Source organism: Anomaloglossus baeobatrachus, chromosome 4 (genome assembly GCF_048569485.1).
Source record: "Anomaloglossus baeobatrachus isolate aAnoBae1 chromosome 4, aAnoBae1.hap1, whole genome shotgun sequence".
In the NCBI taxonomy this organism is placed as follows: Eukaryota; Metazoa; Chordata; class Amphibia; order Anura; family Aromobatidae; genus Anomaloglossus; species Anomaloglossus baeobatrachus.
In genome coordinates, this window is record NC_134356.1 from 627,167,131 (window position 1) to 627,183,340 (window position 16,210).

The 16,210-nt window shown below is 45.3% G+C and overlaps 1 long non-coding RNA gene across 1 annotated transcript in view; it reads right to left on the bottom strand.

Moving 5' to 3' along the window:
* Window positions 1-16,210, bottom strand: part of LOC142301939 (uncharacterized) — a 90,773-nt gene that overhangs the window by 71,010 nt on the left and 3,553 nt on the right. Inside the window, exon 2 of the long non-coding RNA XR_012752911.1 lies at window positions 16,055-16,096. This is a non-coding gene — a long non-coding RNA (uncharacterized LOC142301939). The remainder of the gene's footprint in view (window positions 1-16,054; window positions 16,097-16,210) is intronic.

The following is a 16,210-nucleotide window of genomic DNA, read 5'->3' on the forward strand; positions in this document are numbered from 1 at the left end:
CGGCACTCATCTGAGGCCACACATCCAGCTGAACTGTATCGCGGTGTAGAGACCCGTCGGTTCCCTGTACTGCGATACACACTGCCGGCCAAACAGAAGTCAGCAGCTTTCATTGGTGTCTCCGTGACTGAGGAAGCGTATGGCAGTGACGTAATGTGTTGCTAGAGCATGGACGCTGATGAAAACTGCCAGCCACTGTGGGCCAGCTATAGAGAATGCCAAGTGGTGTGGGAGCCATTTAGGTGGTGAGTACAGTATATAACAAGAGGGGGACAGTATATACCAGAAGGGGACAGTATATACTAGGAGGATCCCAGGAGAAAAACATATATACCAAGGGGGAACAGTATATACCAGAGGGGACAGTACAGTCATATGAAAAAGATTGGGCACCCCTATTAATGTTAAACTTTTTTCTTTATAACAATTTGGGGTTTTGCAACAGCTATTTCAGTTTCATATATCTAATAACTGATGGACTGAGTAATATTTCTGGATTGAAATGAGGTTTATTGTACTAACAGAAAATGTGCAATCCGCATTTAAACAAAATTTGACCGGTGCAAAAGTATGGGCACCGCAACATAAAAGTGACATTAATATTTTGTAGATCCTCCTTTTGCAAAAATAACAGCCTCTAGTCGCTTCCTGTAGCTTTTAATGAGTTCCTGGATCCTGGATGAAGGTATATTTGACCATTCCTGTTTACAAAACAATTCCAGTTCAGTTAAGTTTGATGGTCGCCGAGCATGGACAGCACGCTTCAAATCATTCTACAGATTTTCAATGACATTCAGGTCTGGGGACTGGGATAGCCATTCCAGAACATTGTAATTGTTCCTCTGCATGAGTGCCTAAGTAGATTTGGAGCGGTGTTTTGGATCATTGTCTTGCTGAAATATCCATCCCCTGCGTAACTTTAACTTCGTCACTGATTCTTGCACATTATTGTCAAGAATCTGCTGATACTGAGTTGAATCCATGCGACCCTCAACTTTAACAAGATTCCCGGTGCCGGCATTGGCCACACAGCCCCAAAGCATGATGGAACCTCCACCAAATTTTACTGTGGGTAGCAAGTGCTTTTCTTGGAATGCCATGTTTTTTTGCCTCCATGCATAACGCCTTTTTGTATGACCAAACAACTCAATCTTTGTTTCATCAGTCCACAAGACCTTCTTCCAAAATGTAACTGGCTTGTCCAAATGTGCTTTTGCATACCTCAGGCGACTCTGTTTGTGGCGTGCTTGCAGAAACTGCTTCTTCTGCATCACTCTCCCATACAGCTTCTCCTTGTGCAACGTGCGCTGTATTGTTGACCGATGCACATTGACACCATCTGCAGCAAGATGATGCTGCAGGTCTTTGGAGGTGGTCTGTGGATTGTCCTTGACTGTTCTCACCATTCTTCTTTTCTGCCTTTCTGATATTTTTCTTGGCCTGCCACTTCTGGGCTTAACAAGAACTGTACCTGTGTTCTTCCATTTCCTTACTATGTTCCTCACAGTGGAAACTGACAGTTTAAAGCTCTGAGACAACTTTTTGTATCCTTTCCCTGAACAACTATGTTGAATAATCTTTGTTTTCAGATCATTTGAGAGTTGTTTTGAGGAGCCCATGATGCCACTCTTCATAGGAGATTCAAATAGGAGAAGTACTTGCAAGTGGCCGCCTTAAATACCTTTTCTCATGATTGGATACACCTGCCTATGAAGTTCAAAGCTCAATAAGGTTACAAAACCAATTTAGTGCTTTAGTAAGTCAGTAACAAGTAGTTAGGAGTGTTAAAATCAAGAAATTGACAAGGGTGCCCATACTTTTGCACCGGTCAAATTTTGTTTAAATGCGGATTGCACATTTTCTGTTAGTACAATAAACCTCATTTCAATCCAGAAATATTACTCAGTCCATCAGTTATTAGATATATGAAACTGAAATAGCTGTTGCAAAAACCCAAATTGTTCTAAAGAAAAAAGGTTAACATTAATAGGGGTGCCTAAACTTTTTCATATGACTGTATACACTAGGAGGGGAACAGAACAGTATATGCCAGGATGGGGGGGCATATATATATATATATATATATATATATATATAAATATATATATATATATATATATATATATGTATATATATGCCCCCCATATACATACATATATATATATATATATATATATATATATAAATAATTATATATATATAAATATATATATATATATATATACACACACGTACATATATATATATATATATATATATATATATATATATATATATATCTACCAGGAAGGAGCCCAGGATGGAGTCCATTTTAAAAGGATGGGGGACAGAATGGTTTTTACCAGGGACAAATGCAAAGTCCTGCATCTGGGTAAAAGAAATGTATAAAGCACATATAGTATGGGAGGAATAGGACTAGGTGACAGCACCAGGAAAAAGGACTTGGACGTAATAGTGGATCCCAGATTCAACATGAGCCAACAGTGCAGAGCTGCAGCTAAAAAGGCCAACAAAATACTGGGATGTATCAAGACAAGTATTGAATCATCTAGATTAAGAGTGGTAATTATTCCCCTATACTCTGCCCTGGTCAGACCCCACCTGGAATGCTGTGTACAGTTCTGGGCCCCCAATTCAAGAAAGACATCGATATATTGTAGCAAGTCCAGAGAAGAGCAACAGAGATGGTAGAAGGTCTGCAAACCATGTCCTATGCAGACCGCCTAAAAGAACTAGGAATGTTTAGTTTGAAAAAGAGAAGGCTGAGAGGAGACTTAATAGCGGTCTACAAATATCTGAAAGGAAGTCACAGTGCAGAGGGAACCACCCTAGTCTCATTAGCACAAGAAGCAATGGGATGAAACTAAAAGGAAGGAGATTCAGATTAGACATTAGGAAAAGCTTTTTGACAGTGAGTGCAGTCAGAGAGTGGAACAGGAGACCACAGGTGTTGGTGAGCTCTCCATCAATGGAAATCTTCAAGCGGAAACTGGATAAACATATAGCTGGGATGATTTAGGAAAGCTTGCACTAGCAGGGGAATGGACCCAATGACCCTTGAGGTCCCTTCCAACGCTACCATTCTATGATTCTATGATTACTACATAATGGGGGGAAGGGCAACTCTTATGTCTTTCCAGGATTTAGAACGCTAAATGTATACATAAATATACATACATCTGACCAACATGCGGGGATGGGGGGTGCCCAGGTCCAAATCTTGCAGCGGCGGGGCCCATCAAGCTCTAGTTAAGCCACTGGCAATAACAATCTCTGATTATTGCTTGTTTGCTGCATTTTTTTTTACGTTTTCAGCTTTAGGCTATGTGCGCACGTTGCGTAATTGCATGGAGTTATGCTGCGATCTGCACCGCAGCGTAACTGCATGCGTCCTGTGTCCCCAGCACAATCTATGGAGATTGTGCAGGAGCCGTGCACACGTGGCGTATTAGAGCGCAGCGCTTCGGCTGCTGCCAGAAGCGCGCGTTCTAAGAAGTGACATGTCACTTCTTTCCTGCGCTTTGCCTGCATCCCCCGCCCTGTCTATGGCAGGGGCTGGGAGGGGCTACATGCAGAGCGCATGAAATCGGCTTTTGTTTCTGCAGCGATTTGAAGTGCATGTGTGCTGTTTAAATCGCTGCAGAAATTTCTGCAGGGCCAGTACGCAACGTGCGCACATAGCCTTATTTGATGCATTCCTAACCCTTATTTGATGCGTATTTGGTACAGATGTGCAGATGTGTTTTTAATGCTTTTTTTATATTACAGAAAAGCTTTAATTCTGAGCTTAAAATTAGAGATTTGCGAGTACCGGAATATTCACAATTGCTATACTCGTAACAAGTACTTTGTAATACTCGTGTATTCGTTCTGAATATCGAGTGCAATACAAGTCAGTGGATCCGCAAAATCCCCGGAAGCCAATGCGGAAGCACTTCCGTGTGGCTTCTGTCTATCGGTGCCCCTGCAGTCTATGTTACACTGCCCTGGCCAGCCCCGCAGTGGCTCACACAGCAGTGTACGACCAGCTGCAGGATGACGAGCGCCGACATCAGGAGGTTAGATCAGATCATTAACTGCTGTGGTGATCTCCACCGAACATGTGACATCAGCGCTCGTCATTGACTTCTATGATACTACATTCTTACATCAAGTCACGTGGGCGACCCAAGACTGTGACTAGCGTTGATATCATGGGCTCACGCGATGGACATGGAACTCAGTGACGAGCGCTGATGTCACGAGTTCAGCGGAGTTCATCACCGCAGGTAATGAACTTAGCTTACTGCATGACGTTGGTGCTCGTCATTCCCTGCAGTAACCTGGCCTGACCTGATGATATTAGCTCAGCTCACTGCACTGCTCTCTCAGCCAATGAGAAACATTCTGTTCTTCATTGACTGGGACAGTGAGTATGGATCGTCGTGGGACCCCCTTATTGGATTACGCCGGACCTGGTTTTGTTTTTTTCTTTTCAATAAATTGAGTAAAGATGGAATGTGATGGAAAGTGGTTTTTCAAATACATTTTTTATATTGTCTTTTTTTTTTTATTACCGACTGGGTTAGTGATGTCGAGTATTTGATTGACGCCGTGACATCACTAATGCCAGGGCTTGATGCCAGGTGACATTACCCAGCTGGTATCAACCCTATATATTACCGCGTTTGCCACCGCACCAGGGCAACAGGATGAGCCGGGGCAAAGCGCCTGGATTGGCGCATCTAATGGATGCGTCACTTGTGAGGCGGTTGCGGCCTGCTATTTTTAAGCTGGGGAGGGTCCAACAACTGTGAACCTCCCTAGTCTGAGAATACCAGACCACAGCTGTCCGCTTTACCTTGGCTGTTGATGCAATTTTGGGGGACCCCACGTTTTTTGTTTTAAATTATTTAATTTAATTTAAAAAAACAGTGTGGGGTGCCATCTGTTTTGGATTACCAGCCAAGGTAGAGCTGCCAGCTGCGGTCTGCAGGCTGCAGGTGTCTGCTTCACCTTAGCTGGCTACAAAAAATAGGGGGGACCCCTCGTGGTTTTTTTGGGAAAAATAATAAATTTGTCTCTAAAAACAAGGCTAAACACCCTTTAGAGCCACATGAAAGGCACTAAAAGATGCAAGATTACATGAAATCACATCCACTTTGCTTAGACATTTAGGCCATATTCACATGTAGCATAAATGCCACAATTTTTGAAAGCTTTTTTTTGGTACACAAATTCTGCTGTATTAACTGCGCCCATTGTGCATCTAAAAACTCCACTGAGCTCTGCAATTTTGGTGTTTTTTTTCCTCTAGAGGCTTCTATGTGGAGCTTGAAAAACACATGTAAAAATTGCAATTATTTTTTGGGAAAACGCATTAAAAATGCAGCAAAAATAATCAGAGAAGATTGTTATTGCATAGTTTGGTGTTGACACTTGCAGTAAACAATAACACAGGATTTATGCAACGTGTGAACAATGTCTTACAAAACAGAAAAAGCAACATGTTATATAGCGAAGTTACATAAAAATGAAAAAGTTCTGGCTGCTATGACTATGAATGAATGAATGAATGAATGAATGAATGAATGAATGAATGAATGAATGAATAAAAAATGAATCCCCAGGTTCCATCTAAAGATGATCAGAATGCACAGATGACATTGTGGTAGCCTTGGATAATTAGTAAGAGATTTCCAGCCTCCTGTCCAGCTACCGGCTACCACTGACCTGGACCGCAGTCCCGTGAGTCGATTCGCTCACGTCTAGTCTCAACTAACCTGGAACAGCATACAGTCTAAGATTTGGGTCTACACCCTGCACTCTCAGGGGTCTGCTGATTATCCCTCACTGACATCGCCCCTCTGACATCTCCTGTCTGGATAAGAAGAAATGGTAAATTTGCATGGCTTTGTGTGTGGCTAGGAGCATGGCCAAAATTTGCTGAGGCGCGCTAAGTGCGCAGCATGAGCTGTCCCTCTTTTTCTTCTGTAAAACTGGGAGGCAGCATTTTCTAAAACAGCTCAAACATTCAGCATAAACGACTTAACTCTACAATAAACCCATAAAGTATTTATAAATTTTCACCTATGCCTGAGTATTTTGTAGTCTTGTCCTGAAATTATGAGCAAAAACTAAAGCCAGAACAAAAGAGGGTGCTGATGTAGTATGTAAAGAGAAAATCCAGCTCACTATTACTGCTGACCAGTGACTACCTGCTGTTCACGGCTCAGACATAGGCTCCACCATGGCCTGAATCAAAGCAAATGTAAAGTAGAGAAGTCCGGCTCAGTGAACAGATTGTTCTTTATTTGTTGAAAATTTCATACATGGGACATCAGATATCACATGGAGAAACGCTATTATAGTGTGTGCATGATTTGATTATAGTGTTTCTGTGATGCCCTGGACTAGTCAGGTCGTCCCAGGTAGTCACACACACACACACCCCTCCCCGAGTAGGTGACAGCAGCCAACTAAGAAACCCTTGTCACCACCCTCCAGGTTTGATGTCCATACCAGGGGGGCGGAGCCAGGCGGTTGGCTCCGCCCACTGAGATCACAGGCCTGGAGGTGGGAAAAAGACACAAGTTATAGAGCAGTGTAGAGAGTAGCCTTCACAGTGAAGGAGGGAGGACGAGTTAAAAGGCAGACCTGTGACCAGGCCTGCCAACAGTCTACTCAGGTGGCTGGGTCGGAGCCCAGTCACCTTTGGCAAGGAGACAGATGGTGGTGGCCGCCTGCAGGAGCTGGGATTACAGCCGGTGGAACCGTAGGGACTGGGGTCGGGCGGTGGCCCGCCGGTACCGAACCGGGGAACCGATTGGAAACCGGAACACCAGGAGGGGTACTCAGGCTCAGTACAGCCCGACAGGGCTGAGTCAAATCAACTGATTGAGGACTGGACTTAAGGACCTATCCCACACAAGACCCGTTAGAAGACAACAGCCCAACCATACAGGGTAAAGCCACCGCCAAGGCATAGAGACCCAAAGGGCCAGCGTCTGCGGGCAAACAGGGCTCTTCCGACAATCAGCAAGCCAGGGAGCGGACTACCGTTGCTTAGGCATAGGAGTCAAACATTCATGTAACAAGGTGCAGGAGAAAGGCGGAAACCACCAACCCGTTCAGGGAGAAGCTGCAGCCGGCTGCGGACCCCATTCATCATCCCGTTTGGTTTACCAGAGACTCCAGTGTATTGTGTCATAGTGAGTACACCAGTGCCTTCAGGCTGCGCACCGCGCCGCACCGCACCAGCATACGCCCGCACCCGCTCCCACGCCTCCGCACCACCCCCGGGCCCCCGGGACCATCACTCCCTTACCCACGGAGAGTTCAACACCAAGCTGCGCAACACCATCTCTGGGAGGCCTAGTTAACGGCAGCGGTGGTGTCCATCTATTCACCACAACCCGTGGGTGGCGTCACAAACTTACATCCCAAACCAAACCACCGCGGCCCCGGCCGTGGAACTCCCCATCAAGTACCTGCGTGTGGCGCCAACCCCCTTGCAGAGCGACAAGACCCCCGGGTCCGTGAGGAGCTCGAGCCACAACTCACCGTACGAGTACTGATCAGAGCGGTTCTGCGGTCACAGCTGAGCCCGCGGGGCGGTACACATCGACTTTTCTGGCGTCTGCGAACAGGATAGAACCATCCACTTACCTGTGGAATTGCGCCTTGAAATTGTTAGCGGCGTCTCGCTGAAAAGTTTCAGAATCCGCTATTTTGGGCGCGAAAAGTTCCCGCCCGAGACGTCTTCCCTGAGCAGAAAGGGCGCGAAAAGCGAAGTCCCGCCCCCTGAGAGCAGAGCGGTGCTGAAAGCAAGGAGAGTGCCCGGAAAAGACCATGGGGGGAACGGATGGAAAGATGTCGGTGTTCCCGGATGGGAGCGGAGAGCGCCCGCCGCTGGAGCGGCGGGGCTCCGAAGAAGCAGGAGCGGAGTAGCCTTTGAGGACTGCGGCCCGGGCGAGCTTCCCGCTGGAACCGCTGCTTGGTTAGAGCAGGAACTGGGTCGGTTCTGTATGAAGGTAAGGGCGCAGAGTCTGCAGCAGCTGCTCGATTGGAAGTCGGAGGTCCGCAGAATGGTTGCCGTGATGTGGGCCCATGAGCAAGGGGCCGCCGCAGCCATGCAGCGCAGAGATCAAGCCACGCAGACTCCCAAGTCAACCCTTATTAGTTGTGAGCCAGGACCCGGCAGCACTGCAGCAAGTGGGCCAGAGGTGGTGCAACTAATGGAGGAAGACATGCCGAGTGCGCTGCCCCCGCCGCCGTTCCCGATAACGGCCTACAGCCCCGGAATCTACTGCACCTGGATGGGGAACCCGGTTGATCGTCAGACCGTCGCCCGGTCCGGTCCCCTGCGGCGGTAGTCGCACTCCAAATTAACCCCTGAAGTGTACAGTTCACCGTTTTTTTAAAGTTAATGTTTTAAAGGACCCGCTACTGCAGTACTCGTGTTCCTTTGTTGAACGTCCCTGAGTTCCCCGCAGGACGCCATCCTGTACGCCGGGTGGAAGGAGCCGGACCCTGCCCGACTTGTTGAACGCCGCCGGGGTCGGAGCCTTGGTGGGCGCCATCAGGGGTCGGAGCCCCTGGTGGAGGATGGCGGGGAGTTAGAGGAGCGAGGACAGTTCTACAAGTAGAGCCCGGCTACCGTACCCATACTGCAGGCAGTGGAAGACGTGGTCTTTATGGAAAGTGCCCCCGTGAGTGAGTGTGGCATTGGGGACCCGTGCTGCCCTGTGGAGGACAGGGGAAAGTGGCTGGAGGAGGCTGCACCGGCAGCGGAGTTTTACCTAAGAAAATGAAAATTAAAGGCAGCGGAACCTGGCTGCCAAAGTTGAACAGTCCCCGTTGGGACCCTACTGCCCGTCCCCGTTGGGACTTTGTTTTTCCCTGTTTACAAAAAGACAAGGCCGAGAACTGGCAGGCCACCCAAAAACTATTGGGTTTGTAAATAATACCTTCCCTTAACCGGCCTTCTAGTTTTACAGCCTCCGGAGAGGCAGACTAGTCAGGTCGTCCCAGGTAGTCACACACACACACACACCCCTCCCCGAGTAGGTGACAGCAGCCAACTAAGAAACCCTTGTCACCACCCTCCAGGTTTGATGTCCACACCAGGGGGGTGGAGCCAGGCGGTTGGCTCTGCCCACTGAGGAGTTTACAGGCCTGGAAGCGGGAAAAAGACACAAGTTCTAGAGCAGTGTAGAGAGTAGCCTTGACAGTGAAGGAGGGAGGACGAGTTCAAGGGCAGACCTGTGACCAGGCCTGCCAACAGTCTACTCAGGTGGCTGGGTCGGAGCTCAGTCACCTTTGGTAAGGAGGCAGACGGTGGTGGCCGCCTGCAGGAGCTGGGATTACAGCCTGTGGTACCGAACCGGGGAACCGATTGGAAACTGGAGCACCAGGAGGGGTACTCAGACCCAGTACAAAGCCCCGAACTGACAGGGCCGAGTCAAATCAACTGATTGAGGACTGGACTTAAGGACCTATCCCACACAAGACCCGTTAGAAGACAACAGCCCAACCATACAGGGTAAAGCCACCGCCAAGGCATAGAGACCCAAAGGGCCAGCGTCTGCGGGCAAGCAGGGCTCTTCCAACAATCATCAAGCTGGGCAGCGGACTACCGTTGCTTAGGCATAGGAGTCAAAACATTCATATAACAAGGTGCAGGAGAAAGGCGGAAACCACCAACCCGTTCAGGGAGAAGCTGCAGCCGGCTGCGGGCCCCGTTCATCATCCCGTTTGGTTTACCAGAGACTCCAGTGTATTGTGTCATAGTGAGTACACCAGTGCCTTCGGGCCGCGCACCGCACCGCACCAGCATACGCCCGCACCCGCTCCTATGCCTCCGCACCTCCCCCGGGCCCCCGGGACTATCACTCCCCTAACCACGGAGGGGTCAACACCAAGCTGCGCAACACCGTCCCCGGGAGGCCTAGTTAATGGCAGCGGTGGTGTCCATCTATTCACCACAACCCGTGGGTGGCGTCACGAACTTACATCCCAAATCAAACCACCGTGGCCCCGGCCGTAGAACTCCTCGTCAAGTCTTTGCGTGTAGCACCAGCCCCCTTGCAGAGCGACGTGACCCCCGGGTTCGTGAGGAGCTCGAGCCACCACCCACCGTAAGAGCACAGATCCGAGTGGCTCGGTGGTTGCAGCCGAGCCCGCGGGGCGGTACATTTCTCCTTGTATCTGATGTACCATGTATGAAATTTTCAAGAAATAAAGAAGAATTTGTTCATTGAGCCGGACTTCTCTACTTTATATGTGCTCATCTAGTACCCTAGACGACGAGTCATGTTGTAATTTAAACCTTAAAAGACAGGGCTGGATATAGGTCTGAGAAAGTTTGAAAAACTGTGTCAGAGGGAGAAACATGGATAACAACAATGCAATACAATTCCAATAAAATATAGCCATACAAGGAACACATAAAGAAAACCTTTGTACTGGTCAAATAATGGTATTTCCTTTAGAGTGTCACAAGAGGTCTGTCATGTACATTGACCCTAGTGGGGTCCATGCTTGTCCTTGCTTAGACCTTCCAGAATAATGAAACAGAGATCATACTGTTGAGGACAGGAATTGAGTATTCAAAAATACTTAATTCAGCCATTTCATAGACTCAGGTATATAGTCTAGCAGATGTGAACTAACACACATATTTGTGAATGCTTTTGTTTCTTACTAACATGTATATATATATATATTGCATATTCAGTGTATTTTCCTTAGACACAGTAGACACAGTGTATATATATATATATATATATATATATATATACAGCTTGAAGATGGCTGCCATTTCCTGTTTTGCACATGGGACGATGGACAAAGAAATTCCTGGAGCCTGGACTGACCAATCCAAGGAGGATGTGCAGATCTCTCTACGTCATGAAGCCCTGCCCTGCGATACTTGATTGGACTAAAACTTTTGTTTACACCCCCTTACTGCTCGGACTAGAGTTTTTTCAAATAATAAAGATCACTTGGTCAGAGCCAGTCATGGAGATAGATGTAACTGACTTGCTGTCCAGTTATTCTTCATTCTCGTGTGCACACATGACTTTATGATTAGACACAGCAGTCAGATCCCGAGAGACCTTTTGAGTCTCACCATCATCATCGTCATTTTTGAACCTTGACAGTTGGCGCGCCAAGTGTGGGGCCACCGAGAAGAGTGAGTCAGAGCTTCCACTTTCCGGACATCTGGGGCTACTCCACAAGTGTCCAGGTGTTGCTCGATATCGAGGATTTGATCACCCTCCGTTCCACGGTAAGCATCATATACATTGTGTGTGCTGTTTTACCTGTGGTTCGAGAAACACCTGGCGAAAGGGGGTCGTCACTAGTCCGGAGAATGGTAGTGCACCGGAGACCTAACGGTGTGACTGTCACTCGCCGGTGACCTAGAGAAGGACCCAGCCCCCATAGGGGCTAGGCGTAGGTGTTAAAGGATCTGACTGTCTGTATTTCTGAGTTGTATAGAGGGAGAAATCAGGGAGGTGGGCTTTTTGAGTAGCTGTTGATTTGTATATAGTGTATGGTTAATCAGGTTTGTGATTTCTCTGTTTGGTTCTGTTTGGTTAATTGTCTGTTATTGTTCACGGAGGGCTCTGTTGTAAGATAGAAACAGAGCAGGGTCGAATTACGCAACTAGTGCTTACAGTTTCTCACTAAGAGAGAAGAGAAAGGTGGGGGTCACTCATTCACGCAGCTACATTCTTTCGCTGAGAACAGAAGAGAGCAGGAAGCAAGGAAGAAGGGGGGTCATGTGCCCAGCAGAGAGGCAGAGGGAGAGGAAACGGAGCCTTCGGACGCAGCTGCTGTCTTTGTTCTGTGAAAAAGAAGGGGGGTCAGCTACCCACTGCCTTTACATTGAGAAAGCAGGAAGGAGGGGGAAAGAAAGGAGGAGTCGATTACCTACTGCTGCAGTATATATGTGTGTATGTATATATATATGTACATGTATCAACTAGCTGGCTTATGCGTTTTTCAGTATGTTACAATTGTTTGTTTTTGAACAGAAGTATGAGAACTAGAGATTCCCCTGTGTTGCAGATGACACAGCCACTGTTTATTAAATATTAAATATTGAATAGATAATGAACGAGGCGGGAAGGGTTCAGTTAGCTTAAAGTGGAATTAGCGGATTCCCCTGCGTTTTAGACGCCGGCCACTGTTTGCGTTTTGATACGCAAACGAGGCGGGAAAGGATTTCATTTTAGTTAATTTAAGGGTGTTGGAGTTAGTGTATTCTCCTGCGTATTAGACGCGAGTCACTGTCTGCGCATTACAAACGCGGACGAGGCGAGAAAGAACTCCGTTGGAACGGCCGGTCCAATTAGAGCACTGTATACTCTGTTCAAGAAGAGATTGTTTTTAGTGGGAGCTGAGAACGCTGTGGCCCTAGTTACAAAAAAAAAGAGCGGGAAAATATATAAAAGATTGTAAAAAAAGTTGTGTAAAATCGTTGGACTACCACTAGATGGCAGGCTGCAACCCATGTACTGAAGTTCAGATTAATCTCCAGTGAGGGTATACTGGAGGACAAAGACCCTATTCACTGTGTGATGCTGTTTGTAGAATCACTAAATGTCTTTCTCTAGCTGTACCTCATTGTTTTCCTTTAGAAGTCATCATATCTGGTGCTAATCAAATCTCTCCTTTGTATGCTGGAATGCAAATTTACAGGCACTAAAAGTATCCCTGGTTTACTATGTAGTTCCAGCCACTCCCAGTACACCCAGGGAGTCACAACATGGATGCTACACCTGGAAGTCAGGTTGCCTGGAACTTCCTGTGGCAGCCGTCTTGCTACACCCACTGATGGCAGTACACCTCATAAGCCACGCCCCTCGCAATGGCTCTTTGTTCAAAGCTCTCCACCCATCCCCGGTAGGAGGTGTTCTCTGGTATATATGACTAACACATTTGAATAAGTATAAATAGTATATTTGTTTACTCAGCTATCCAATACATGCAAGTCAAAGATAAGTAAGTGAAATTTTTACTGAATTGATAAATAGTCAGATATAAGAATGGAATGTGTCTTTCCCCAATAGTGACGTAAGTTTGGTTTAACCCTTAGAGTTCAGGATTTCCCATTTTTAGTTTACTGTTTATACCTGAATAGGGAATATTAAATTTCATGGGATGTGCGATTTAATTTCTGTGTTGTTTTGTTTTTTAATGGCGATTTATTCGAACAATATATTTTTATTTTGTGACTCTATCATCTTTTCTGTTTTTATGATTATTTCTAACCAATTTATATATTTTTGCAGGTTAGTCGCCCAGTCACAGCTGTCATTTAATCATGTCTCAGTTATTTCTACTATCAAATGTTTTTCTTTTCTTTATGGATACAGTGTTGTTTATCGTAAGGTTTTAAAATTCCCCAGCAATGTATATTGTTGTAAGATATACGTTATTTTCAGTGTTTGTTCATTTTAGGTTTTAGTATGTAGCTAATTTATTACCCGCTGTTTTATTTTTTCTTATAGGGAATACCAGTATAAAAACTCTGAATTTTGCCATATTGGTAAATAAACAATTAAACAAGGGGGGAATAAGGTATTAATTATATTCTCCAGTTTCTTCGAGGGTGCAGTAGGCATATTAGATAGGTTTTGAAGCTGACCTTTTTCCCATAGGTTATGTTTATTAGATTACTATGAGGTATATCTGTTAACTGAAATGGGAAAAATCTTGTCTTATATGTTTATTTGTTTATTTATTTAGTATTGTCAGTCATGTGAAGTATAGATGACCACTAACTGTATTATGGTCAGAGTTAAAGTTATAAGAATGATCTAATGTATATTTTTTAGTTTTTGTTTTTTTTTATAGATGGAACAAGATGTTGGTCGATTCTGCACTGGATATGCTGCTGTTTACACCACATGAGGTAGTTAATTTAAGCCACTCCCTCCCCTCCTATCGATATAGGAGGCAGTGACGTATTAAATGCCCTCTCTTGATGGGTAGAACAGGAGTGGGTAAGAGTTTTTAGATGTGTATGTAGGTTGTAGATTTTTCCTGTTGTCAAATGAACTAGGTATGCTGAAGAGAAAGTCTAGATCTGAGCTGATGGAATTGGATGGAGATCCCCGCACAGGTGCAGCTGACCAAGAAGCAGTGAACGGGCCTAGAGTTGAGGAGTCCTTTACCATGCATAAAGACCATGCCTCGGTGACACCGGTCACGTCAGTGACTTTTGTCACTCCTTGTGTTCTTAAATCCCTACAGGAACAAGCAAAACAACAAGGAATGGAGTGTGACATGCAGGGAGCCAGCTGACTGAGGAAGGTCTGTGGATAAAGGGTGGTAAGCTTTCTCTGCCATGAGAGCTCTTCTTAATGATGGCCCAGGTAACATCTGTGAAAGACAATTGTCAGTGTGTGCTTTGGTGACACCAGGGTTCAGTACCCAGGTGGGCAGATTCACCCAGTCTTGTAACACAAGTGCCTGGAACGAAGTGAGGAGGAGAATTGTAAAGAGTCCGCAGAAACACCCTGCACCTGCTCTACCCATTTTTTAGAGACTGCAAACTGATTATAGATGTATATTATGAGCACGTTGTATGCAAGTCTGTGCGTGTTGTGTAAATCTCTCTCCAGGTTTGGTCAGAGGCATTCCAGTGCAGAAAACGATATTAATGTTGAGAAGCACATGAAGGTGGTATGTAAAAAAAATAAAAATAATGTGTTTACAAAAAGTGTATATTTTATAGAAAAGTGGAAACTAGTAAATCGTGTATAACATGTATATGTTTTGTTTTCTTTTCGTAATAAACAGGTTTTTATGTAAGATGTTTTTGGTTTAGCACAGACATGTATATTTTTATATAATTGACTGGATAGTGTGATAATCAGGTGTATTCTCCAATTCCAGATCTTAAATCAGAGCTATTAGCATATGGTCTCCAGTCAGGAAACTGATTGATCCTAAACGACAAGCGAGAAAGAGCCATGAGTCAACACTAGAGGAGCCGATCCAACCGCAGAAAAATCTATGGATCCACACCTCGCATTGCAGAAGGGTTGATCAACCAGAGCTGCACTGAGCGTTCTGCTCATACTTATCCTTTTCAGAAAACCCTGTACAGTCTCAGACCATTATTGCCAGAACAGTAAGAAGAGAGGACTTAGAGAACCTTGAGACATGGGAAAGTCCAACTACAAAGGGTGAGGACTCGCCTAGGAGTCCTTGGTCTCAAACCGGTGAAGAAAACCCCTTTCCCTTTCCGCCCATGTTTCAACGTTCAGTTAGGCAGGTTTTTCAACAGATCTTTCTACCTCTCTTCCTAAGGGAACACAGTACCCTTAGAATTCAGAAATGGCAGAAGTAAGTCTTTAAGGGGGACTGTTGAGGACAGGAATTGAGTATTCAAAAATACTTAATTCAGCCATTTCATAGACTCAGGTATATAGTCTAGCAGATGTGAACTAACACACATATTTGTGAATGCTTTTGTTTCTTACTAACATGTATATATGTATATTGCATATTCAGTGTATTTTCCTTAGACACAGTAGACACAGTGTATATATATATATATATATATATATATATATATATACAGCTTGAAGATGGCTGCCATTTCCTGTTTTGCACATGGGACGATGGACAAAGAAATTCCTGGAGCCTGGACTGACCAATCCAAGGAGGATGTGCAGATCTCTCTACGTCATGAAGCCCTGCCCTGCGATACTTGATTGGACTAAAACTTTTGTTTACACCCCCTTACTGCTCGGTCTAGAGTTTTTTCAAATAATAAAGATCACTTGGTCAGAGCCAGTCATAGAGATAGATGTAACTGACTTGCTGTCCAGTTATTCTTCATTCTCGTGTGCACACATGACTTTATGATTAGACACAGCAGTCAGATCCCGAGAGACCTTTTGAGTCTCACCATCATCATCGTCATTTTTAACCTTGACAATATGACCATTACATCTTTCTTTCCATTTAGATAAGAGAAAACTGTAATAATTAAATTTGTCAATACCAAGTAATATATGAGAAACCTTGTTTTCATGTGAAGGATAATTACCGTGATTCTTTAGCTGTGACATCTCTTCATTGATTGCCAAATCTGTGGGAAACATAGTGAAATGAAAGATTTAGCTAATTCTTAAGACCACCGTACACATTAAAGCGGGTCAGACCCATCCATATCAGTGGGAACAGTCCAAAGACTAATCTGTAT